Genomic DNA, 27928 nt, shown 5'->3' on the forward strand with positions numbered 1-27928 from the left:
ATTTTATTCTTTAACAGATTTAGAATCGCATAACAACTGATATTCCAGCTCCCATTATAATTATATTGTGCAACTGCAAATAGAATCTGTCCTGCGTCTAATTCTGTAATTATGTGACTACTGTCTTTCAGTTTCAACATTGTTTCCAGGGACATAATTTATAAAAAAAAAACTACATTTTCAATTTTAGGAGTGGATGTTCTAGAAAAGTTTACTTATTTGCCAATGCCCATGTTTTGAGGTAACATCTTTATTCTTTCCAAATATATATGCTTTTATTTTATATGATCATGTGATTTTTGCTACAAGATTTCTTTTGCCTGGAAGATTTTTTAAACCATTAAATAATTCTCAAATTCATCTTCACAGCCCAGATCAATTTACTTCACAAATAATTCTAAACAGAAAACACTCACATTATGAAGAATTTACCATTCGTTCTACATATAAATGATTTCTTTGATGGCTGATTTTTTTGTTCAACTCTTTTAGCATACTATTATATATATCAAGATGTGTCTTGAAATAAAATACTCTGTGAATGAAGAAACTATTTTAATTTGCTTTGGATAATACCAAAATGCCACCAAGTACAATTTTGATGATTAAATATATTTTTGGTTCATGAAAGTAATATATCCTCTGAGGACAATCCTGTCCTTAAGTAGATTGACAACACTGTTACTGAACAAAAAAAGAGGGGTTTGTCTGCCTGCTACCACACAAAAAAAGCCTCATTTGGCAGTTGGTGGTAAAAAAGGCAGCTGGTGGCGAAAAAGGAAAGGAAAAAGTAGAAGTGACAGATGCTGTGCAATCTGGGAGAATGGCAGAACCCCCCATCTCAAAACTCATCTCCTCTGCAAAATCAGACAAAGTCCAACTGTCCTCAGCAAGACCAAAACAAAAGTTAGTGCCCAGAATTCCTGCTCCATTTAAAAATGCCATCTTTTGGAGCCTGCAGGCAGCTGCTAATTGGTCATCAAGTAGTTTAGCTTGTTCCCGGCTACTGTCCATTTCGGGCTCCCTCCTGGAGGCTATGGGCTACGCAGCAGCAAAGTCTGCAAGGTGACGTGCTCTCTGGAGAGAGCATGCAAATGCACTAGTGAATGCTTCACCTGGTCAGCAGGAGAGCGAGAGACATCCTCCTGGAGGCCAAGTGCCACATGGCTGCTATAAGGCCACATGGCCCATGCAGAGTACAGGTCAGTGCACTGTCCAAGCACAGGTCATGAGCCAGTGATCCATGAGCAAGAGAGAGTTTCTTTATTTCCCTAAGACTGTTTTATTTTGAATGTAGGATGACCAGTTACTTTCTCAAAATAACCAATCAACTCCTCAAACTTTTGTGTGCTTTGGGTGGGTCCAGCCCTCAAACAAAACCTTCCTTCCCCAGGCTAGACTGACAGGCTTTTTTGGTCCAGAATCTCCTCCTGCACCATTTGGATTTCTATTGCATATGGCCTGACTTCCCCTGGTCCCTCTCCCAATCTGGTACCTGAGGATAAGGGAGAAGGGTTTTTTTGAGCTCATTGTAAGAGCCTCCTCCTGCCACGATCTTAGCTGGGGAGGGAGACACCCCAGGTTCCCACCATACATCCACTGGTAACACCACCACTGTAAGTTTTTTGTTTTTGCTTTTGATTTTTAGGGTTTTTTTTCTTTATTGGTATAGTTTTAAGAGTTGCTTGATGGCAAAATAAAATCTAAAATGTATCTAATTCTTAATTTTATTTTTCATTGAATGAGTTGGCTTACAAATTGAATTGTTTGTATTATATTTTATCTTAGTAAAATTAAGTTTACTTTAGGGAAAAATGCTCAATAGTTTAATGGTCCTAGACAAGATTTTTTGCTATGTAAAGTCCTACTGCAACTCTATGTCAAAAGGAATGGAATTAAAAGCAAAAGATGCCTACTACTCTGAAGCTATTTACATTTCAGCATGAAAAAAGATAGTTAATTGGTGACTTTGGTGACGTGAAAGGCTGAAATTAGCACAGTGTTCTGTCCAATGCACCTTCACCTTTTGAATTATCTCTAAAATATTTTATTTCTCAGTAGAAGTGAGTTTTAGTTATACATATTTACCCATGTCCTATTCTTCTGTTGAAAATTAAAGGTAGTTATGCTGCACTTTAGCATAAGGTAGTTCATGAACTTGCCAAAATGGATTATACACAGGCATTTTTTCAGATGTCTGTATCTATAGAGAGCTCTCTGCCTACCTATGATTTTTCACATCTTGGCTCACATTTCTAAATGCAAATCGAACACTAAAGGATATTGTGAACTTATGACACATGGTAGATGTTATTTCTATGGAAAAGGCTTACTCTTCTTCACATATTTATTTATTTTTAATCAGGAAAAATAATGCAACCTAAAAATGAGGGAATAATTTAGTTAAAGTAATTTTTATGTGATTAATTCAATTTTTAAAGTAAGAATCTGTTGCCTATTTTAATTTTATCTCTCATTTAATGAACATAAACAGATGAATTTCTTTATCTGCTGGATGGCTGGTAATAACAAGGGGATGGACTGAGTGACGTACTAATGAGGTTAAGGCCAATTCTAGAATTACTTCCTTAAAAACATACAAATTAAATTGCAGTTACTTTCTTTGTTCACTTTGACCTACATTTTTAAAAGTGTAGAAATTTAAGTTTGGTAATTAAGTAGAATTCAATGAGGCAGAAAAGATGGGGGGAGAGTTTAAATGTCAACTGTATTTTTCTGATTTAAGTAACTACAATGGAATTTTCTTAAAGCAGAAGTTTACATCCAGTGTATGACAAGATAGTATCTTCTTGTAGACCTTGGCTTTATACCATTTCCTTGAATTTAATGAAAAGGTTGTTCAAAGAAAAATAGTACTACTTGTTTTGTTGCCAAAACATTAACCATCACTCATCCAGTGAGAGGCAGATCTAATAATTCAAAATAAATGAAGTCTTTATTCCCTATGACTGTTAATACTGTACTCTCTACAGAATGGGGCTCTGTTTCTGCTCTGCTTCAAGCTGCCCTATTATCTAACGTTCTTCATGAGAACTATTTAATTTGCCTGAAAAATTTCAGCATAATAATGAAATTATGGAATAACTTCATAAGCTTTCTTGTATTCATGATGAAAATAATGAGCATAATTAATAATATTTGTATGTGAATCGATTAATGATATAGCATTCTTTATAATCCAGATTATATAATAATTCTTTTTGATGTTACTGTTTTCATGTTTTTCACATATCCTGATGAATAACTAACAACTATATAGAAACATGACAAAGTGATTTAAACTAATTACTGCCTGATATTTAGAAATATTTTACAAAATTTAAAAAATTGTAAACTGGTATTTTAATTCAGTTTAACAAACATTGTTATATGACTAACTAGTTAACTTTGATGATATAAATATCAACTTCCCAAATTGTTATTTTTTCCTGTTTCTGGACTTCCACATAATTTCCTTCCAATTTAAATCAAATTGACCCTTTAGAAAACTTGCAGTTTCTCATCTGTGCCAAGTCCTGGTACCTCCAAGTACAACATTAAATGCCAAAATTAAAAAAAAATTCAAAACTCAATTAATATGCATGATACAGGCTTTCAGCAAGTTAAACCTTTTTTAGTAGTTGTTCTTTTTTTGTTCAACTTATTGGGGTGACACTGGTCAACAAAATTAAACAGGTTTCAGGTGTACAGTTCTACCAGACAGCACTGCATACCACACTGTGTGTTCAATACCGCAAGCCAAGCCTTTGCCCCATCACCATTTGTTTCCCCTGTATCCTCCTTCATCTTCCTCCTCTCTTCCCCCCACTGCAATCACCACACTGTTGGCCACACCCTTAGGTTCCTCCCTGTTTTTCTTTCTTGCTGAATCCTTCTGCAGCCAGAGACAAAAATCTAAATCTGCAAATAAGTTTACTGTTAAATTTCTTTCATCCATCCTACTCTTTACACTTCCTGATGATGTGTTCTCTTGTCTTCCTACCCCTAAATACCCACTCATTAACTCAATCTGTTTATACTTATACTTATCTTATAAATAGATGTATTCATTCTCATGTCACAGTACAATAATCAGAGACATTTCATAAATATGATGTTATGCTTCCTTAGACTTTTAACTATTATTAACTTGAGAATGACTTGTAACAGCTTGGTATGCTGAGTCATGATCTATCAACAACATGTTTGTTGTTGTTGTTGTTTATTGGTATTATTATTATAAATCATTTATAAATCAATCAAAGTAGGTGATATTAGTAGAACTCAGGATGGGTAAAGTCCAGTAATTAGATGTACTTTTGTATTAATTATAGTCGACATACTTTGCATATTTATGAAGTTTTAACATATACCAAAAACTCTATGGGGCAAGTATCCTCACCCAAGAAGTTTACTAATTACAGTGTCTGATTCCTCTCAGTTAGTACGAGCTTTGTTCTTTTACAGTACTGCCTCAGTATGTAAGTCTGAGGAAGTGAAAATTACTACCAATATTTTATTTCATTGACCTCAATCTAGTAGAGTTGAAAGAAACATACAATAACAAAAAACAACATGAAGAAATATGAGTTAAGAGACAATGCCTAAGATGCAAGTAAGGATTCAAAGTAAAGATAGTCCACTTTACCCTGAGTTAATCAAGGAAAAGATCTGAGTGAACTATTAAGAAGTCACAAACTCTGCCAAGATATGTAAATGAATGTGTAGTCAAGGCAGGGACATTGTGAGGGTATTTTTTTGTCATTGAAATGCAAGGAGCTTATGCAATGAGATAAGAAATCACAGGATGATTGATCATTCCACATGTATTTAGTAAATGACTACAATAGATACTTAACCTGTTTTGTTAAAGTCAGACAATTTGTTGGAGGATGAATTCTAATAAATATAGTAGATTTGAATCTAGATTTTAAAGACCATTATCTTGAATATGAGACAGAGTAATTTGGATTTTATTTAATAGTATTATCTCATGACAATACTATGTTGCCAGCACTAGAGACCTAAAAGTATATGAGGGGGGACCCAAAAAGTCCCTGGAATTTATTTATAAAAAATTGTGTATTTAATCTTACATGCTTAAACTTCAGTAATCGTCAAAGTACTCTCCATTTGATGCAATACACCTAATGAGATTTTTTTCCATTGCTCAAAACAGTTTTTAAAGTAATCAATTTCGATGCCCTTTAGTGCTTCTGCCATCTTTTTGTTTCACCTCTCTCACATCCGCAAAACTTTTTCCTTTGAGGACCTTTTTTCCTCAGGGAAACAAAAAAAAATCACTAGTGGCTAGATTGGGTGACTAGGGAGGGTTGGGCACAGGGATCGTGCCATTTTTGGTTAAAAATTGCTCATCACTGAGTGCGGTGAGGGCAAGTACACTCGTAAATGACCCATCAGGAAATGGGCACACACATTGAAGAGTCTTTTAAAAAAATTGCTGAAGCTGAACACAGCCTCTCACAACAATGCCAGCTGATACACTGATACAGATGGGTTCCTAGAACACTCATTTAGTGAGAGAAGATGGTAAAACAAGGGGCCTGCCTTAATTCCAGTTTTTTGGGTTCCCTCCTGGTATAAGCAATTGACAAGCAGAACCTGAGCATAAAGAAAAAAAAAGAGAGAAGGTATTGCAATTGCAAATGCAGGAGATAATACTGTATGAGGTAGTGAAATGGTTATAGGACTAAAGGAAAAATGGATTTTATAAAATGAAAAAGGTCTTTAACATTTTATTGCTGGCTCTGAAGAGTACATTTGGTATTCATAGTTCAAGATAGTTATGTTGTGGTTGCAGTTTCAGCTCTCAAACCACATCAAAGTGTCTCACTGATGAACCTTTCTTTATTATTTAATTAAATAGCGCATAAGCAGTTCATTAAAAATGAAAAATGCTTGTTATAGAAAATTTAATAAAGATTAAAAATCAATATGCCATAATGAACCTCAATTCAACACAGACATATGCAACATAAATTTAAAGTACATTCCCAGATATGTTTTTAGTTATTTAGTTTTAATTTTAGTTTTTGAATAATTAATATGAAAAATACCAAGTTCTATAATCTGCTCTTTTAAAAATGTGTTTCAGGATTATTGTCTTTTGTCATTAGTTTTTTAAAAACTAATTTAATCATTAAATGCTATGGGATAAAATTTACTGAATTATTGCTTGTGGTTAAGCATTTAAGTTGCTTCTTAATTGATAGACTTTACTATCACATTCTTTTGAGATCTTTATTATTAAAATCCTGTGCACATTCATGAATTTCCTCTTGGTATGAATATCTAAATGCAGCATTAAAACAAATTATACTTCAACTTACATTTTCATCAGATATAAGTTAGAGGCCATTGAGATTTAATATATTTGATATGTCCACAATTTAAATATTACTATCATTTTTGAGATCTTTTCTAATTTGATAGATTTAAAATGATATTATAGACTATATTTTTCATTTCTTTTATTAGATTTACATTTCTAGATGTGTATTGATAATTAATACAACCTGTTTAAATTTTGGTATAACAACCTTTTCTCAGTTTCTAATTTAGTTATATGAGTTATTTATATAAATAGTGAGAGTTAAATTTCAGTTGTTATTTTACATAATATTTTCCATTTTTTTCTAAGTACTTTCTTACAAAAAATGGCATGTCTCATAAAACCCCTTTTGTTGGGGAAAAAAAACTTACTTCGTTGGCTAATAATTTCTGTCATGTTCTTATCTTTTTTTTTATAAGGTTTTTTTTTTACATTATTACATCATTATTTGTAGTTTATTTTGCTTTGATGAAAATGCAAATGCTTTCTTTCAGTATAATGTAACTCCAAAGTTATTGTTTATTGAAATTTTGGATATTAATCAGTTTTGTATCAAATTTAGCACTAATATTTAATGTTCTTTCTCCAATTAAAATATAGCTCCTTAAGGGTTAATACCCAAAATTTATAAAGAACTCCTAAAACTTAACACCAAGAAAACAAGCAATCCAATTTAAAAAGTGGGCAGAAAACCTCAATAGACATTTCTTCACATAGATGGTCAATAGACATATGAAAAGATGCTCAATGTCACTAATGAACAGAGAAATGCAGATTAAAATCACAGAAAAACAAAACCGAAACAGACTCATGCATACTGAGGACAAACTGATAGTTGTCAGTTGGGAGAGGTGTTTGGGAGCTGGGTGAAAAAAGTGAAGGGATTAAAACTACAATTTGGTAGTGACAAAATAGTCATGTATGCTTTACTTTAGCATAGGGAATATATTCATTAATATCGTAACAACCGTGTATTATGCCAGGTGAATACTAGAATTATCAGGAGGGTCACTTCATAAATTATATAAATGTCTAACCACTATGCTATATATCTGAAACTAACATAAAATAATGTTCAATGTTAACTCTAATTGAAAAATAGTAATAATTTCATAATAAAATTTTTTAAAAAATATAGCTCTTTGAAAAGTATACTTCAAAACAGACTTAAACTCTAGCTTTAGGTGTAACCATCTTTTATTTTATTTTTTGTACTGAGTTGCACTACAACTTTCCATGCATGAGAGTTTTCTTTCCTCCAGATGTTCCCCAATGTGCTATAAATGGTCAAACTTTTCATTTTCAACCAAATTGATGAAAGTGAAATTGCAATTACTAGTATTTTAGCTTTCATGACTCTTGGCTATTTTGATCACTTTATATTTATGGACTATTCTTGTTTCCTACTTTATAAACTTTTACATTGCTTAATATTGACTTTTAGAAGATCTAAATAGATTTGTGAGTAGTTCTATGAGTTTTTTAAAAAAATATCCTTTCTCAGTGGTGCCTTATATTTTTATATATGATATGCTTTATACAGTAGAATTTTAATGTATTCAAATGCCAGTATTTTCTTTTGTTTATGCTTCTATTTCATATAGAAAATTCTCCTAGTTTTCAAAATTTGTGCTTATGTTGTCTTTTAAAACTTTTAAACATTCCTCTTTACTTTTCGGTGTGTAATCAATTTAAAAAGGGTATTTGTATATGGTGTGAAGCAGAAATATCTTATTATCTTTTGCAGATATTCAACTGTGATTTCTTGATTGATGTTTCCTTTTCTTATATAAATTGTGAGGTGTGCTTGTAAACACTCTGTCCCAAACTGTCCTATACTCCAACCCATTCTGCTATGGTTAGAGTTCTTCGAAATAAAGTTTTGAGTCTCCTTTGCCCGAAGTTGTACTTTAGGTTGTGCATTGAGCTTTGAGTACACTGGAAATAATCAGAAGGTAGGAGAAAGAAAGAATGCAACTGCTTCTGGTGGTTCCTGTTGGCAGATGCTGCCTGACAATGCATCTCCAATAATGCAGCAGAAAGCAATAGACAATGAAATCCAACCCCAAAAGCATCATCATTCTTCCTTTTTGTCTAAACTTGCCCCTTTTTCTACTATACCTTAAACTACATTTTAACCAATTATCTGTTTAAAATCTTCTATCTGAAATACCTGGGGTGGAAACTATTTTCTTGTCTACATTTGACTGATAACAACAATTCTCTTACTGCTCCTTTTATTATCATCAGTCTATGCCTTCACAGATAACATGATGTCTAATTAGTGTAGATTTAGAATAATATTATCTGGCTTGGCATAGTTACCAACATTGCCAACAAGGATATTCTTAGAACATTGTTCATATTATTTCTAGAGTCATTTTATCAAACTTGTTGGAAAATACTGTTGAAATATTGAGTGGAATTTTATTGAATTTAATATATTAATTTAGAGAAAAAATGACGTATTTTCAGCATTAATTAATCCTCTTTTTAAAAGACTATAAGTCTTCATTTTTAAAAGTATATCTATGTCCAATAATATTTTGTGATTTTATCTGTAGAAATATGTATTTATAAGATTTGCTTCTAGGAGCATCACTATTTTCATTGTTTTATAACCACTTTATTTTTAACCTTTATTTTTCTATGGCATTTTTGTCTATTTCTCATGTATAAAGATGTTATTAATTTTGCACAAGGTTTAATATCTGACAATTTTGTAAAATTTTATGCATAGTCCTCAAACCTTTGGAACTTTTCCTTGCAAGTAATCACATTGTTCACAAATACATACTGCTTTATATTTCTTCTTAATTTTACTGTGTTCAATTTTCCTGCCTTATTGTATTGTTGAGAATCTCCATTAAATTGTGAATAATGTAGCATACTCTAAATATTTCTAAATACTACATTTGTGTTAGATTATTGTTTTTATATAATTATGAGTTTAGGATGGTTACTTATATCCCTTATTTGCTTAATTTTATGGAAATGAATGTATTTTTGTTAAGCTAAAATACATTTTTCTAGTACACAATGATTTTCTTACTATCAGTGTCAGTATTTCCTGGCAAGCATTTGGATAAGGTTTAGCTGTTTAGTTCTAATTTAAGTGGTTTTTGGTTGGTATCTTAACTCAGTTGCACTGAGCAAGTGGCTAGGCATGTTCCTCTTTCTCTGTGTGGCTATCTTGATCTTCCACATAGTGTGCTGGTCTCAGGATACTCAGACAACTTCCCTGGCATATAGCTTCTAAGAGGGAGTATTGTAAGTATGAGTAAACAAGCTGTAGAACTCTTGAGGCCCAATGTCAGTGTTACAAAGAATCATTTCTAGCATATTTAATTATTCAAAGCAGGCCATTGGCAAGGCCAGATTAAGAGGGTGAGAATATAGCCTACTTCTCAATAGGACAACTGGCAAAGAATTAGCACTCATCTTTAATCAATCACAAATTTGTTTCAGAAAAAATATACAATTATTTATTTTAATAATAGATTTGAATGTAGGAATACATTTTAAAAGCTTGTGTGTGTGTGTGTGTGTGTAAACTGACAAGTTAAAAAATGTTAGAAATTCATAGGGTAGATCAATAGGGCGGAAATTCAGCAAAAGTTGATGTTGCAGTCTTGAATCAAAAATGTGTAGGACAGACCAGTAGTCTGGTATGCAGGCAGAATTTCTATAGTACAGTTTTGAGGCAGAATTCCTTCTTCGGGAAATCTCAGTGTTTGCTCTTAAGGCCTTCAACTGATTGGATGAGGCCCATCACATTATCAAGGGTAATCCTTTTACTTAAGTGAACTGATTATAAATGTTAATCACATCTACAAAATACCATCACAGCAACATCTGTACTAGTGTTTTGATCAAACAGTTGAATAACACAGACTAGCTTAATTGACACAAAATTAAACATCACAGTCCTGAGGCAGGTAGGTGCAGGGCTCTGAGGGGCTAGAGAACTGAGAGTATTGCAATATGAGGTATAAGTAGCATCCAGACAATGTGGACGCTGTATTTCCCTAATAAACTCTACAAGCTCACATTCAATTGTTGTAACCTGCAGGGTTTAATAGGGATCTGAACCCCCAATACCCTGAGATAGTCATTGATTAGCCTTACCTAAGCCTTACAAATATTTCCTAAAAGTGATCACATTTTCTATTAAAACCCTACAGCAAGCTACCATCATCTCTTGCATGGACAACTCCAACAGCCTCTTAATTAGACTGATCGATTTCATTCCTGCCTTGTCATAGCTCCATACCCATAGAACAGCCTGATGAGATTTAAAGTGGGCTTTAGCATAATCCATTTCATGACTTAAAATCTCCCATTGGTGTCTCATTTCAATTTAATTAAGACTGAATTCAAGAATATGATCTCTGTGGACCATATAGCCTGGCTACTCCTAGTTGTCTTACTATAACTTCCGCTGTTTTCTTTTTTCTTTGTGCTCTAGCAGAAAATGAACTCTTTAAAAATTTTTACTGAGGTAAAATGTACATAACTTTAAAAATTCACTGTAATTGAGGATTTTAAATATATTCACACTGTTGTGCAATGATTGCTGCTACATATGCTAGAACATTTTATCTCACCAAACTTAAATCCTGGACTGATTAAGCAGTCAGTTACAATTTTTCCTTCCTTTCCCCAAAACAAAACAAAACAAAACAAAAATCTAAACTAAAACTTACTCTGAAGAAACAACTAAAGAACATGTTCTGGCTGGCCAGGTGGCTCCGTTGGTTGGAGTGTCATCCCATACACGAAAGGTTGCAAGTTTGATCTCTGGTAAGAGCACATACCTAGGCTGCAGGTCCAATACCTGGCTGGGGTGCTTGGGGCGCTTAGGAGAGGCAACCAGTCAATGTTTCTATCTAAGATAAATGCTCTCTCTCTCTCTCTCTCTTTCTCTCCTCCCCCCCTTCTCCCTTCCTCTCTCCCTCAAAATCAATAAACATAACCTTGGGTGAGGATTAAAATTAAAAAAAGAATATGTTCTGGTTCTGGTTTTCCACAACATAAGGATGATCACGATCTACCTTGTGTCTGAATAAATGACATGCTTTGTAACTGGAATATAAAACACAGTGAATATGATATAATTAAGAACACCCCAAGGTACAAGAACCAGGAAGGTATTTAATAGTGTCAAAGAGATATTGTACTAGAGGCTGTTTAGCCCTTACAGGACCTCCTTTTGAATCTGGATCATGAATTGGGATTTATAATTACCATTAAGTAGAAGTCCAGATATTGTTGTGGAATACTTAGCACAAAAATACTTAGTTATGCTCTTTTAAAAATTTCCATATCACTATTAAAAATGCTTTAATAGAAAGCTGAACTGAAGAACTGAATGAAGGCATTTGAAACCTTGCAATCAGCCTTTTGTAGAACATGTTGGAGGAAGTGCACCTCCCTTCATTAACTCCTAATAGAACTTGATGATTCAAAAGTGTTTTTATGTAATGACATTCAAAGTGTAACTTGAGTACATACAAGAAAAAAATGCAATATAGGAAAACACATTAGTTAGTTGAAGGAAGAGCATGGGTTCCACAAAGAATCAACAAAACTTGTAGAACAGAAAAACAAAAACAAAAACAAAAATAACTACTGAATTTAGACTTGGTCAAAATTCTAGCAGTACAAGTTTTAAAAAACCTGGTAAAATAGAAAATGTCAATGCTCTACCTCCACAATTCTACCAGGAAGTATATGCTTTAAAATATGTTATAAATGTTCACAAAGAGATGTACAGGTTTATCAATTGAAGAATTTTTGCAAATGGAGTCCATTGATAGTGAAATAAGTAAGTTAAGTTATACACACAGTTTAATAATAGTACGAAAATCAGTAGTTGAAATAAAAGTTCCCGTTTATGTGTATTGATGTGGAATAAGTAAAAATAATTTTCACTTAGCATGACACCACATATATAAACTTAAACACACAAAAATGCTATTATAAAAACTGAAGACTCTGTATAAAATGTAAAAATATGGATAGGAAAGATATACACCAATTTATGAGGGTGATTGCATCTAAGGTGGATGAGAGGAGAAACGGGACTGACGAGTCACACAGCGTGGACTTTAATTTCATATTATATCTATAAAATATGAAACAGATATTATAACATGTTAACTTGTGTCAAATTGTGCCATTGTGTAAATGTGCACATGTTATAATAGTCTGTGGGAATTTCATTACTTAAAGACAATACAGAAACAATTTTAAAAGGTCAATCCTTATCCGGGAATATAAGGCCTCTCAGGATAAATTATTCAATCAATTACAATGCAATTTTTCACACTTAAATAAACAAGTTTGTTTCTTCTTCTTTGTAAATAATAAGTTAAAGAAAACTTAGGAATGACTCAAAGGCCACATTCCATACTTGAAAAGTTTATGAATTAAAACACATTAACTCATATAATATTCTCTTTTTTTAAATTTCTGGGTTTAAAGATGACACTGCTTTGGAAGGAAATGCTAAACTATTATGAGTTTAACTGCTTTGATTATTATGTTAAGTTATGAGCAATGTTTACTTAATTAAAAATGATCATGTAAACCCTGTTTGGTTGCTAACCTAGAAGTAAACTTTTGAGTATTATACCTCCTCTTAATTGGCACATATATTCCTCTCTGTCCACTGTACTAAATTTTAATCACATACATAAATTTTGAATTAGTAACTATGGAGGTGAAAGAATTTCATTATAACGAAATATATTTAAATTTTATAGATTTCATGCATGATATAAAACTTGAATTCCTAATAAGAAGCAGAGATATCCAGGTAAAATGCAGTCTTTTCCTTTTTTAATTCATCACATAAATTTTGAAGGCTAATTTCCAGGAAAAAAAATTAGTCTTTGATCACCAAAAAATGTTAGGTACTCTATTTGTATACACATTAACACACCCATGTCTATACATATGATATATTTACCAACATTTTAATTGCAGGCAATACTGTGGAAAGACTAAAATTAATTATCTTAATGATGATTTGAATTATTTTAGGACACAATTAATAGAAAAATAGAAGGGGTGAAAATACCATAGTTTCAGCTTCTGAATATGTCAATGAGTTCACACATACATGCACACACATGCAGACCTTCTTCATTGAAATTCATCCTAGACCAAGATTTTCAAGCAAGTGACCAGCTAACCTAGCTTGGATATTGTATATAATACCACTGTTCATTGGGAAAATTAAAATAAGAAGGAATTTCTACTGAGTGTTTTTGGATGTTTGAGAGATTCTAACATACTCATTGGTAGGTGATGGGGACCTCTGTATAAATATTTCAAAAACAAAGCAATATTGGAAGCCAACTGTGACTAACATACAGAGTAAGACACAAGAGTTCATGATATAATAATATGAGACTTTACCTTTTAATTTTTGTTTGGCAAATGTCAATCACCTGCACTGTGACTAAGACTAGATCTCTCCTCTATGAGAAAAAGTTAAGGATTATTTTCATTGGTCAGAAATATCAAACCCATTTAGAGATTGCTACAATGATAACTAAATGATAAATGTTAGATCTCTGATAGGAGGAAGACATGTACCACATTAATAATTTATAAAAATGATTAAACAGTCTTTAGTCATTTTGTTTTCTAATTGTCTAGTGTTGTCTATGCTTAGGATTGAATGGTTGACTATTTGTGGGAATTTTGTTAGTTTAAATTCATATTTTATTATACAGGGATTTAGAATTTGCCCCAATGATAACAGAGAATTGTTTTATAACTATTATGGGATATCCTTATTAGTGTTTAATTCTCTTTACTGTATGTATCCTCCTTAGAGTAAACTCCTGCTCAGTCAGCCAAGATAATTAGCATTGACTGCTCCCCACTATGTCAGTTCCACTTCCTATTTTCATCACTACCTTCAACAAAAGGTCTCTAAAATGTAGCTGGTAGTGCATAAAGATATGAAATGCTTACACTCAGTCATTTGTGTCTATAACATATTATCTTTTTTTTAAACAAGCATATTCTTTCATTAGCCATCTAATTACCGCATTAGTATTGCAACTAAAATAAATTAGACAAATTAAATAATACCCTGAGAAAAGCCAACATAAAAGAAAATATTTTATCTCAGGCTTTAAATTAGTGAAAGGAAGTGTAGTTTCAGAAACTGAAAAATGCATAATTAAATAAACTTTTATTTTTTTATATTTTTAAAGATTTTACCTATCTATTTTTAGAGAGGAGAAGGGAGGGAGAAAGAGAGGGAGAGAAACATTAATGTGTGGTTGCCTCTCACACACCCGCACCTGGGAACCTAACCTGCAACCCAGACCTGTGCCCTGACTGGGAATCAAACTTGTGACCCTTTGGTTTGCAGACCGGTGCTCTATCCACTGAGCCACACCAGCCAGGGTTAAATAAGCTTTTAATTGCACCATATCACATTGGAAAATATTCTATAATATGTTTACTACTGAATTTGGCAAATAAGTTAATAAAAATTAATAAGAAGATTATAATCCCTTAACTCAGATATAACATTTCTATTTTACCATAATTATTTGTGTTCAAGCTGCTAATAAAATTAGAACCTTAAGTGCATTAATATCACAAGTTTAAAAATCTTACTGTGAATAGTATAAAGTATAACAACATAAAGGTATCTTATATCTAAAATAGGTAAAATAATTAAAAAATAGAAACTGGCATCTTAGTTAAAGGAGATTTGTTCAGTTCTCCAGCTTTACTTTTTATTGTAATTTAAACTTGTGGTTTTTATTTATTTTCTATTTTGTTGAGCCATATTTGACAGCTATGAATTACATATATTCAAGGTATATTTAAGGTGTACAGTTGGTTATTTCATATACATATACCTTGTGAACAAATCACCTCATTCAAGCTAATTAATATATGTATCACCTCAGACTGTAACCACTTTTGTGTGTGTGATAGGAACACTTCAGATCTACCCTCCCAGCAAATTTCAAGTATATAATTACGTATTGTTAACATTAGTCACATTGCTGTACATTATATCTAAAAAATTATTTATCTTGCATAAGTGAAACTTTGTACCCCTTGACAAACATCTTCCCAATTTCTCCCTCCTTTAGCCCTTGGTAACCATGATTCTTCTCTCTGCTTCTATGAGTTGGATTATTTTATATTTCACATATAAGTGAGATGTGCAATTTGTTGATATGTGAAAAGTGTGCTAGTAAGAATTTTAGGAATTTTTTTTCCTTTTTTTAAACTTAAAATATGTGTATTTCATTTATTATTATTTATACTGTTACGGTTGTCCCAGTCTTTCCCCCTTTGCACCCCTGCCCCCGGCACCTCCTTGCTACAGTCAATCCCCACACCATTGTTCATGTTCATGGGTGATGCACATATGTTCTTTGTCTAATCCCTTCACCTTCTCACAACTAGTCCCAACCTCCTCCCCCATCTTACAGATGCCAGTCTGTTCTTTGTTTCTGTGTCTCTGATTCTATTTTGCTTGTTAGTTTATTCTGTTCCTTAGATTCCAGTTATAGGTGAGATCATATGGTCTTAAATGCTTCAATTCCCAATTGATATAATGTAATATAAAACTAACTTCAGGGTATAATTATGAAGTATACACACATCTGAAATAAACTAGCAAAGAAGTATTAGGAAGAACACATAAAACATGAGAGGCTGAATTTGGAGAACAAACTGGAAAAGTAATTAAATAAATTACATAAATTAATTTATTAACCTTGGGGATAGAATTCTATAAATTATTAATTCTTTCCTCAAGGCTCCCAACTTGTTTTATTTTTTATTATTATTATCATCTCATTTATCCAGTGTACATACTATCAGTGTGGTTCATCCCTTTTTGTAAAATGTGATAAACTATGTATAACAATTTACCATTTTAATAATTTAAAATATATAGTTCTGTGGCATTAAGTACATTCATATTGTTGTCCAATCATCATCACCATGTATCTCCAGAAGTTTTTCAATATCCCCAACTGAAACTCTGTGTCTCTTAAAGAATAACTAATCATTCCAGCCTCCAACTTTTTTTCAAGACTCTTTATAAGAAAACTCTTGAACCAGAAACAGCTTTCAGGTTGATTGAACATTGAAAATAATATCTTCCTTATTTTTAAAACATCTCACTAGTTGTTTTCTAGGTGTTCTTTTATTAATTGCCTATGTTCATAAATAAAATTATTTATCCATCCTGTACATTGATTTAGCCTGTACTTTTAGTATTCCATCTATTAAAAGGACATCTATAGTTTTGATAGTTTATTAAAATTATATAGTTAGCTGTAGTCATAATCATGAAAATTTTACCATCTGCATTTTGTTATATTCTTAGTTTTTAATTACTGAGTAAATATGCATTTTAACTGGTAGATAAGATACTCTATTTTAATTAATTGATAATTATTTCTTAATTCTTTATTGACCCTTTTCTACTGTTTTTTTTCCCTTCAAAATCATACACTATTAATTAGAAATAAGTATTTTGGGTGTTCACTTCTCCATTATACTGTCTCAATGAATGATTTCAGACAGTGTTAAGCTAACAGAAATTTTTGTATTTAATAATAAATATTTACCATTTAGTGGTAAATATTCACCTGTGCATAGAAAAATCTAAATATGTCAGTAAATATATTGATCTTTTGCTAAATATTCTCCATCTCTGTACTTGGTATATATTAAAATGCTTCTGAAAAAACAAATGAGTTCCAAAGGCACAAAAACAAACAATAAGCTCACTAAATTGTCTTCTCATAGATCTCCTTCACATTAAACAATTCAAGGCATTTTATAATATTGTTAAATAGATGGATGCTTGTATTACTTAAAAATATTTTTTCACAAATCCATGTACCACAGTTCATAATATAGAAATAACTTTATCAAACTAGGACTTTTTAATTAATCAAAATATAGTGTACTTAGGAAAAAATAATAATAACAGTTCATGAAGTGCTATACTGGCCAGTGAGCATGTCTTTAAGTCAATTCTGTTCTCAGGCAACTCAGAACTTTCCCCGAACAACCAACAAAACACCTGCCATTTTAACCTCTGCCTTCCCCACACATAGGAAAATATATTCAGTTTTCAATTCTTTTTTTCAGATTTAAATCACTAATTTTTAATCCAACTGGGCATTTTGTAAAACAAGGAGATTATTGCTTATAATATGATGTTTTATACAGTTCAATTTGGACACTTCTTTATATATTCTAAATATAAGCCCCTTAACAGATAATGTGGTTTGTAAATACTTTTCCCAGTTTGAGACTTGTTGTTCCATCCACTATCAGATTCTTTCATAGACCAAAAGGCTTTAATTTTGATGGTGTCTAATTTAATTTTTTTCTTATGAATCATTCTTTGTTGTCAAGTCTAAAAATTCAATGTGTAGTTGTGGATCTTGATGATTTTCTCTTAATTTTTTAAAGTTTAGTTTTGTTTTATATTTAAGTCATTATCCACTTTGAGTTTATTTTTTGTAATATGTTAAGACTTAAGTGAATGTTTTCTTCTATGGTTTGTGGATGTCCCATTGTCTTAGGGACATTTGTTGAAAAGGTTATATATATCCTTCCTATTCCACTGAGATTCTTTTACGCCTTTGCAAAAATTAGTTGGGCATATTTGTATGGGTTTAATTATGGTCTTTTAATTCTGTTTTTTTGATCTATGCATTTATCCCTTAGCTAATAATTGTGTTAACTGTGGTACTGAATAGAAGGCTTTAATGGCAGATAGAGTGATTATTCCATTTTATTTTTTTAATATTTTCACCTATCCTATGGCCTCTACCTTTTCATATGAATTTTAAATTATCTTGTCTGTGTTATAAAAAAAACTGTTGCAATTTTAATTAAATTTCATTAATTCTGTAAATCAATTTGGAGAGAATTGACATTTTTACTATGTGGAGTTCATGAATACTGCATGTCTCTCTGTTTGTCTTCTTTGAGTTCTTTAAGTTTTAACATACAGATCCATAGATATTCTTAAGTTAATACCTAAGTATTTCAGTTTTTTTGAATATTTGTAAATGTGTTTGCTTTACAAATTTGGTTTTCCACCTGTATTGTGAGTATATTGAATTGAAATTGAATTTTGGGTTGATATTGTGACCTGCAACTGTGGAGGTGGCTCTGCCGCACAGAGTCTTCCCGCCTGCCACGGATGAAGACATAAACTGTACCAGACACAATTTGCCTGTCAGGAGTCTGGGTAGCGATTCCCTCCCATGGAGAACGCCCCAAACCCTTCTCTTGAAGTGGCTTTTATTGAGAACAATATACACAGGGGTATAGAGCATGCATGCAAAGCTTATCAATCAATGCCTAAAGGCTATATTTATAGAAAACATTTAGAGAGCATAGATAACAATTAAAGGAACACAGAGATTTGCCTCAGACCCTGACCTGAGGCATTTCCAAGCCTAATTGTCCAGGGAACCACCTGATCCAGATCAGGGCTGTACCTGCCTCTAGTATTGTTTCAAGCCAGAGTCAGGCTGGTGAAGCAGAGCTGCCAAGAGATATGGAGACTTCCTTCAGGTAGAATGAGGACTCTGGCCATGGCTAAGCCCAGGGGTTAGGGTCTTTTGCCCCTTCTCCATGTCCCCTAAGTCCTTCCCTGATGGCCCCTTTACAACTGTGCCTGTTTTAGGTTGCCCCTGCCATTGAGAGGTCTTACCCATCATTGACTAACCACCAAACTCTGGGGCCAAGCAGAGTGATGTGAGGGAGTCAGGGGCTTCGCCCCTGCCAGGGGGACAGGTTTTGTCTCCTCAATGGCCTATTTTCCCCAAGGCCTCCTTGCTCAGCTCCAGCCTTGGATCCCTCTCACCTGTTGGCAAGGCTACAGTCCCTGAAACCAGACAGGATGGTTCCCAACATGCAACCTTGCTAAACTTTCTAGTTTTAGGAGTAATGCTTTTGTATATTTCTTGGGATAGTCTTATATGTACACAATTATATAATCTACAACTAAGAGTAGTCTTATTTCTTTCATTCTAATCTATATGACTTTATTTCATTCATGCCTAATTACAGTGGCCTAAATGTTAAGTACTGTGTTGAGTAAGAGTGATGAAAGCAGATGTCCTTACCTTGTTCTTGATATTACAAGGAAAGCACTTAGAGTTTAATCATTAAGTATGCATGTATGGTTTTTTGTACATGCTCTTTATCAAGCTGAGGTAGTTCTGCTTTATTCCTGAGTTACTGAAAATTTTTATCATGAATGTTGTTTGATTTTTTCAAGTGCTTTTTCTGCATCTGTTGATATTATTAAGTATTTTTTTTCTTTCAACTATTATTATCATGGATTACACTGATTGATCTTCACTGGTTGAATGTTATATATCATTATATATACAGAGGTGTTATATATCAACCTCTGTAATCTGGGATGTCCCATTGACTGATGATAGAAATGACTCCCGCCACTGGTGACAAATGAATAAATCTGGGTCAGCTTGTGCGATAAAAGACACTACGTGGACTAGAGACATAACATAATGCCTCTGACTCCCCTAAAACAGGCAGATCTCAGATAACCTAGCAGCTATCTGAGGGCACATCAGTGAATTTAGCCGTACTTAAAGAATTGTTCACCCTCGTGCTGCCTTCTGAAGTAATAAAATCTTATTCTTTTAAGCCACTAAACTAGGGGAAGATTAGTATACAATATTTACCTGATATAAGTTCAGACTTGTAAACATAGTGTCAGAAAGTTTATTCTTCTAAATAAACTGAAATCGTTAAGTTTTAGGTATTTAAAGAAAAGCAATAAATAGATAAAGACTCACTGCTTTCCCAACGATTTAATGTTAATAAGTATTAGATCGACAAAAATATAGTTTCTACACATTTGTTCTTCTTTTGAATGGAAAGCCATTTTAAATTATTGAGTATTAAATTTACCTTACAAAAGGCAAATTAAGTTTCTTAATGGATGAGCAAAGTGAAAATATACATAGATGATTTAAAGAAAGTAGTATCATGTTCAAATGTACTACAATATCTTGTACTAAAAACAAATTAGTTTTCATATGAAACTATTATGATGAATGTAAAAAGGCCAGGAAGAAAAACAAAGAGATTAAGGGAGAAAATATTAGAAAGTTGTAGAAAGTAGGAAAAACTGTAAATCCCTTATTTGACATTAAAAAGATAAAACAAACAATCTAAACAATGTTGAAAATAAATGTATTGATTCTTTTGAGCAGCCATTATTTGCACACTAATATCTACATCCTCAAAAATCCCTGTGTAGCACCACAGCCACTCAATAAGATACTATTTTTTTCCCTGTTCATAAATGAATATCCTGGTAATTTAGAATATTTTGTATTGCCTAAAATGTCATTCTGTTTAAGGAACAGAACTGGAACTAAATAAAAATTTAAGTTTTTCAACTTTGTATCCAGCGTAATTAATGCTGTGCCAAATTCCCTGCCTCTGTATTCAAAATTCTTTTTGAAACATTTTGTGAAATGAGCCAAAACCAACCATTAGACACATAAAATGAATAAGTTAAATTTCCATTAAACATTTATCATTGTGCACTGGTGTGTGATTAGAATTGTAGAAAATAAATACATTAAAAATTCTTGCAGGAAATCAGCTTATATTTATGTTTTCTTTAACTTTATTAAATTAATATTATTTTTATATGAAAACAGTCTCAACCTATTGAATAGAGGAGGCCATATTTAATTGATTTAACTGATTTCATATGAAAATAATATAAACTCTCAACATGACACTATGTTTAAAGACATATTCATGTGGGGAATAATATTTTAAGTTTAGAAAATAGATAACTAAGATTCAATCGAGGGAGTTATGGTTTCTTTCTTTCTTTATTATAATTTTCTTTATTTAAAGATTCTATTTCATTTTGAGAGAGAGGGTAAGGGAGGGAGAAAGAATTGGAGAGAAACATTGATGTAAGAGAGAAACATTGATCACCTGCCTCTCGTACTCATCCTGTCAAGGAACCTAACCTGCAACCCAGGCATGTGCCCTGACCAGGAATTGATCTAGTGACCTTATGCTTTGTGGGATGATACTTAACCAGCTGAGCCAACACTAGTTAGGGCAGAAGTTATAGTTTATTTTTATCTGGATAGACCACAGCTGGATATAGGGTTTAATTCTATATATTGCTGATATCTTTTAAAAAGTCTTTTTTAAAAAAATGAAATAAATACCTACTGTATATTAGCCAATGTGTCATTATGTAGGTGTGGAAAGCAAAATAAGACTGTCTTTTTCTCAAGATGCCTTATGGTCTAGTTGTGATACTGGGTAAAAATACACACATCTTTATTTATAAAACAATTGGAAAACATAAAATAACATTTTTATTAACCTTAATAAGTCTTTATTCCCTGATTAAAATGAGTAGAATGAACCTGAGTACTCTCATATAAATAATTATTATAACACAGCAATTTTCAAACTGTTTGCCACGGCACACTGGTGTGCCACAAGGACTTTGAAAACATGTGATACCTGACTGATTAGTCAGGAACACTGACCTCTTTTCCCATCAAGTGAATCAAAATTATACCTATTTTTTGTCAGATGGGCAAAAAATATATTTTCTGGTGTGCCACATGATTTTAATGATTAGTTTGTATGCCATGAGATGAAAAAAGTTGAAAGTTGCTATTATAAAGTGTGAAAATAATTAATATAAATTGTGAAGATTGTAAATTGCCTTATAATTTAATATGTTTTTATAAAAAATAAAACTTTTACTACATAGCTCTAGCAGCTGGAAATTTATGTAATTTTTTTTTGTAATAAGTACAAATATGTTCTGGAAGATCCATCAGACCTCAACATCACAGAAGATATTTCAAACAATCAGAGTATTCCCAAGTTGAAAAATTTATTATTCAAGTAAGTGAGCTCCCTGACATTGAAAGAGTTCAAAGAGAAACTGAATCATCTTGTGACAGAAATTACACATGGAATGATCTGTGTGGGCTAGTACTTAGACTAAATTACATCTAAAGAGTATTCTAGTTCATAAATTCCATAAGTCTGTCAAACCCTTGAAATCTATTATGTCACTTGTAAACTAATAAGCCCAGTACAGAATTATTAAATGAGTGCCATTAAATTTATTATATTTATCAGGAATGACAGAAATATACTTTAGAACATAAATGAATCTTGAATAGTATTTTAAGTTAACAGTTGATAAGGGGGCTGTAAATATTATTAAATATGTTCTCTGTTCCTCCTTTTATCTCCCTCAGAAAAAATAAATGTATGAACACTAAATTAGAATTTTAAAAGAGTTCAGGTATTCACATAAACTGATATATATATATATGAATAGAGCAATAAAGAATGATGTTAATTGATATTAATAATAACTATATCAATATAGTGGATAAGTGAAACAGATTTTTTTACTGAAACTTGATATCTTTAATGATACATAACTTTTATTTTCTAGTTTATGTTGTCTGTTTTCAAACAATACATTTTAAAATTGTACGGAAAAATTTCTCAAATATCCAACATCACTGCTATTTTACATTTCTTCTGATATTCTTGGTATCCATTATCATTAACAACGAGACTATAATATTTTAACCTGTCTTTAAGAGACAGTGCATGAAGGGACTAGAGCGCTCCATCGACTTTGTTGTTGTTTTTCTCTCTTTAAACTTATTTCCTCAATGTCAACTGAGGACCATTTTATTTGCCCCCAATGATGTTGGAGAAATTGTGTATATGTCTTTCCTCTCCATTATATATCAAGTTCCAGAGTAGGGACTGCTTTTTTATCTTCATATACACAAGATTCTGTTTTTTAATGTGCTTCATAGAAATCATGCACAAAAATGTGAATTACACAAAACTACCATTGTAAAAATCAAATGAATTAAACTATGAGACAGTGCTATATTTCATTATAATTATATAGTATTGTTATGGGTGCCCTGACATTCAAATAAAGGATTTAGTTCACAAGGAAAGTTGAACAATGAGTAAAGGGAACAATGAGTAAAATCATTATTTAATTATTTTTTCACTTTTGCTTTCTTAGTGAGAAAAGTACTCGTTCTTTCCTTAGCCTGACACCTTTTTCTCCTATGTCACAAAGCTCACGCCTTCACTACCTTCAAGTCCTTGCTCAATTGTTACTTCCAGCGAGGCCTAAACCTGACCAGTCACAGTAAAACCATAAAACTTTTGATCTCTTTTCCCCGTTTTACTCTGTTCATAACAATTGTCCTCTTCTAAAATATTGTATAATTTACATGTCGTTATGTTCTTTTTTGTGTGTGTGTGGTCTCTTTTCCCCCTCTAGAATAGAAGGTACACTAAGACAGAGATCTTTATCTGGTCTGTTCCTGATGTTTCTTGTGCACCTCAATAGTACCTAACACTTTTTTTGTATGCCAGATGTTATATTTCTCATGCATCATAACCACCTTATGAGGCAGGTCCTGCTCATTGTCATCATTTTTTAAATTATTTTTATTTTATTTCTTCCGTTACCATATAACCACCTTATACATCCTTCTCCCTCTGCAATCACCACGCTGTTCATGCACATGAGTCCTTTTTCTTTTTCGCTCTATCCCTCCACCCCATAACCTCCACCCTTCCTTAGCTGACATGCTGCTCTCTCTGAGTCTGTCTCCATTTTGCTTGTTAGTTCCGTTTGTTCATTAGATTCCCCATAAGAGTGGAATCATATGGTATTTACCTTTCTCCGACTGGCTTATTTCACTTAGCATAATGTTCTCCAGGTTAATCCATCCATTACAGTTGAGTAGTGCTCCGTTGTGTAAATGTTCCATAGTAGTTTTATCCACTCACCTGCCGATGTACACTTGGGCTGCTTCCATATCTTGGCGATAGTAAATGATGCTGCAGTGGTGTTAGGGGTGCTTACATTTTTTCAAATTAGTCTTTTGGGTTTCCTTGGATCCCAGAATTGGGATCACTGAGTCAAAGGCAGATCCATTTCTAATTTTTTGAGGTATCTCTTTACTGCTTTCCACAGTGGTACCAGTCTGGATTCCCACCAACAGTGCAAAAGGGTTCCCTTATCTCCACATCCTCCCCAGCACTTGATGCTTGTTGATTTACTGATGACAGCCATTCTGACAGGTGTGAGGTGCTATTTCATTGTGGCTTTAATTTGCATTTATCTGATGATTAGTGATGTTGAACATCATATATCTATTGGACATCTGTATGTCCTCTTTGGTGAAGCACAATAAATTTTTTACCTACCTAATGAGTGAATAGATGGACTAAGTTGGATATTTTAAATATTTTAATTTAGTACATCATTTTGCTTGTGATATTCATGGAATGAAAACAGTAAGTCATGCTTCCTTTTGTCTTATATGAGGTCTATCTGGAAAAAGTCCAAACATTGTTAATATAATGAAAATGGTTTACCCGACATTGATGTAACCTGGCAGCCAAGGAGAGTGGACTGGGATGCACATACACAATGACAACTTCACTGTACTTGTCAGTGGGGATGGTAGACACTGTTGATTGAGCGTGTGTACTGTGTGGCTGTTGCATTCAAAATGACTGAGTAGAGCAATTAATCTGCATTAAACTTTGCATTAAGCTTGAACATTCCTCTGCGGAAACTATTCAGGTGTTTCAGAAGGCTTTTGGGGGTGAAGCAATGAGTTCACCACAAATAAAAGTGTAGCACAAACACCTCAAAGATGGCCAAGAATCTGTTGAAAGTGGTCCATGTTTTGGAAGACCTGGAGCAAGCAGAACACCTGAGAATGTTGAAGGTGTATGGGCTGTAATCAACAGATACTGGTGACTAACAGTATGAGGACTACAAGCTGACCTGGTGGTTCTGACAACTACTGTGTCCAAAATTTCGATGCAGGATCCTGGCATGAAACCTGTCATGGCAAAACTCATTCCATGGCTTCTGTTACCAGAGCAGAAGGAATATCACGCAGCAGTTGCTAATACTTGGTTCAAACCACCACCAATGAACCAAATCTAGTGCCCTGTGATGTCTGTCTTTTCCCAAAACTAAAATCACCTTTGAAAGGGAAGAGATTTCAAACCATCCATGAGTTTCATGAAAATATGACAGGGCAGCTGATAGTGATTACAACAAAGGATTTTGCAGAGTGTTTGAAAAAGTGGAAGAGATGCTGGGAGAGCTGTGTGAGGTCTCAAGTTGTCTACTTTGAAGGGGACTGAGGCATCATTGTCCTATGTACAATGTTTCTTGTATCTTCTTCAATAAATGCATCTATTTTTCATATTGCCTGCTGGATACCTTCTGGACAGACGTTGTACTTAATTTATTTCTTTGTACTTTTAGCTAAAAGTAATGTTTATTATAAGAATGAGAGAAAAAATACACACCAATCATCTGCTCCTCTGTTCTTTTAATCTTATCTCTCTCTAATTAGCCAAATTTAACAACCTGGTATATTAATTTTAGTATTTTCCATGACTTTACATAGGTATACATATTTATGGATGCACACATATTTGTTATGATTTTATCTTCCTAATAATAAGTATATACTATATGCATGCATTTGCAGCGTTTTAAGATCACTTAACAAAATGTGATGAAGAAAATCTTAGTTGGGTAGAAACAGTGATAATTAATTATTTTATTTAACTATATATTTTGAGAAGACAAAAACAGCATTATTTAGATACAAATCCCCAACAATCCATTATTCCATTATTCCTTTTTTTCACCACTGAAAACAGATGTTGTGCTGTAATATTTCTTTTTGATATAAATTCCAAAATTGGGATTACTTGGTCATAGTGTGCACGCATTTTTAATTTTTGTGATTATTTCACTTGTTTTACATGTGTTTTAATTTTTTAATCCACAGAACATCCGTGCATAAGTCCACTTGTCTTTTTTTTTTCCTTCAACATAAAACTCAGCAGTTTAAAGCCAACACAGAATTTGTGATTTGAGAACCATCATAACTTTGGTCACACTATTTTTTTATGTTTATTGATTTTATACAAAGAGGGATGGAGAGCGGGGAGAGAGAAATAGAAATATTTATTTGTTGTTCCATTTATTTATGCTCATTGGTTGATTTTTGTATGTGCTCTGACCAGGAACTGAACCCTCAACTTTGGCATATCAGGGTGATCTTCTAACCAACTAACCTACATGGCTCAGATTCATATGTAGACCTCTGGAACCATTATCAATCAGTGCTGCTTTCTCTTTAATTATTTTCTGTTTTTTTAACAGCCTGATAATGTCTTGCATGCAACAGTTGCTCAGTAAGTTCCCATAAATTAGTAAAGATTGATCACTTGCCCTTAGCAAGTAAATTCTCATTAAAAACACCCAAAGCTTACTATGGTCAGCTGACTAGGCTCTTTTCTTTATAATAAGTTTACAGGCTCTGAGTGCCTTTCTAAGTCCTGAAGTGCTACCCTAATCTATGAACTCTAGTTCATCTTGTTTGAGTCATTTATATATAGTTGAGAATGTAATATTTTAAGGATAATATTATTTTATTTTCCTTTAAATACTATATTTTTTGAATTGAAAATTCAATCTTAAAACTTTAATTTGAAAAACTTCTTGATCACAGGTCATCTCTGTTTAAATTTATTTAATTTTTTTGCCATTGACAATATTTGTGTGTTTTACATGACATTGAGTTGGCTCCAGCTCCTGGTTACCTATAAATGGGTGAGGTACACAATGTCCCATCCTCAGCAGCTCTGCTCAGCTCCTGGAGAATCATGCCTGTGGCTTCTCTTATGGAATCAATCCATCTCAGGTTTGGTCTTCCACTCTTCCTGCTGCCTTCTGTTTGCCCCCCAGCCCCCAGCATTATTGTTTTTTCCAAAGAACTCTGCCATATCATGATGTGCTCAAAGTAGGACATCTTCCATTTTGTTATTTTTGCCTCCAGCAATGTCTCAGGCTTAATTTGCTCTATGACTCACTGGTTTGTCTTTCTGGGGGTCCAGGGTATCTGTAGAGCTCTCTTCAACACCATGTGCCAAATAAATCAATTTTTTTTCTATCAACCTTCTTCACTGTCCAACTTTCATATTCATATATAGTAATTGGAAACGTGAGGGTGTAGGTGATCTCTGCCTTGGTCTCCAATAACACACCTTTGCTCCTAGTGATCTCTAATTCTTTCGTGCTGCCCTCGCAAGTGTCAGCCTTGGCTATGGCTTCCATTGATGTCTAATCATGACAATGTGTAGGCACTGGCAAACTTTCTAAATACATTGATGGGAGGAAATGATGAGGACCATCTTAACAAGTACTTCACTGAGTTTTTGACCCAGCAGATTATTTAGCACTTTATAGCTTATTTTTGGCAGAAATATGTCAAGCACCACAGATTATTGATATCAAAAAGACAGGAGGTTTTGATATTTGTTGGTTAGTTGAGGTGGGGAGGATAAAAAGGATGCAGGGTTGTAGAGATACCAGCCCACTACCCAGGTGTGATCTGCCACTGAGAAGGAAGCCTTGTAGAATCA

The 27928-nt window shown here is 33.0% G+C and overlaps 1 pseudogene; it reads left to right on the forward strand.

The window, feature by feature from the left end:
- Positions 1-823: 823 nt before the first annotated feature.
- The window catches only part of LOC129072811 (non-POU domain-containing octamer-binding protein-like), a 112383-nt pseudogene continuing 85278 nt past the window's right edge, over positions 824-27928 (forward strand).

This window comes from Pteronotus mesoamericanus, unplaced genomic scaffold (assembly GCF_021234165.1).
Source record: "Pteronotus mesoamericanus isolate MK-2021 breed Mesoamerican mustached bat unplaced genomic scaffold, CSHL_Meso_final contig_100, whole genome shotgun sequence".
In the NCBI taxonomy this organism is placed as follows: Eukaryota; Metazoa; Chordata; class Mammalia; order Chiroptera; family Mormoopidae; genus Pteronotus; species Pteronotus mesoamericanus.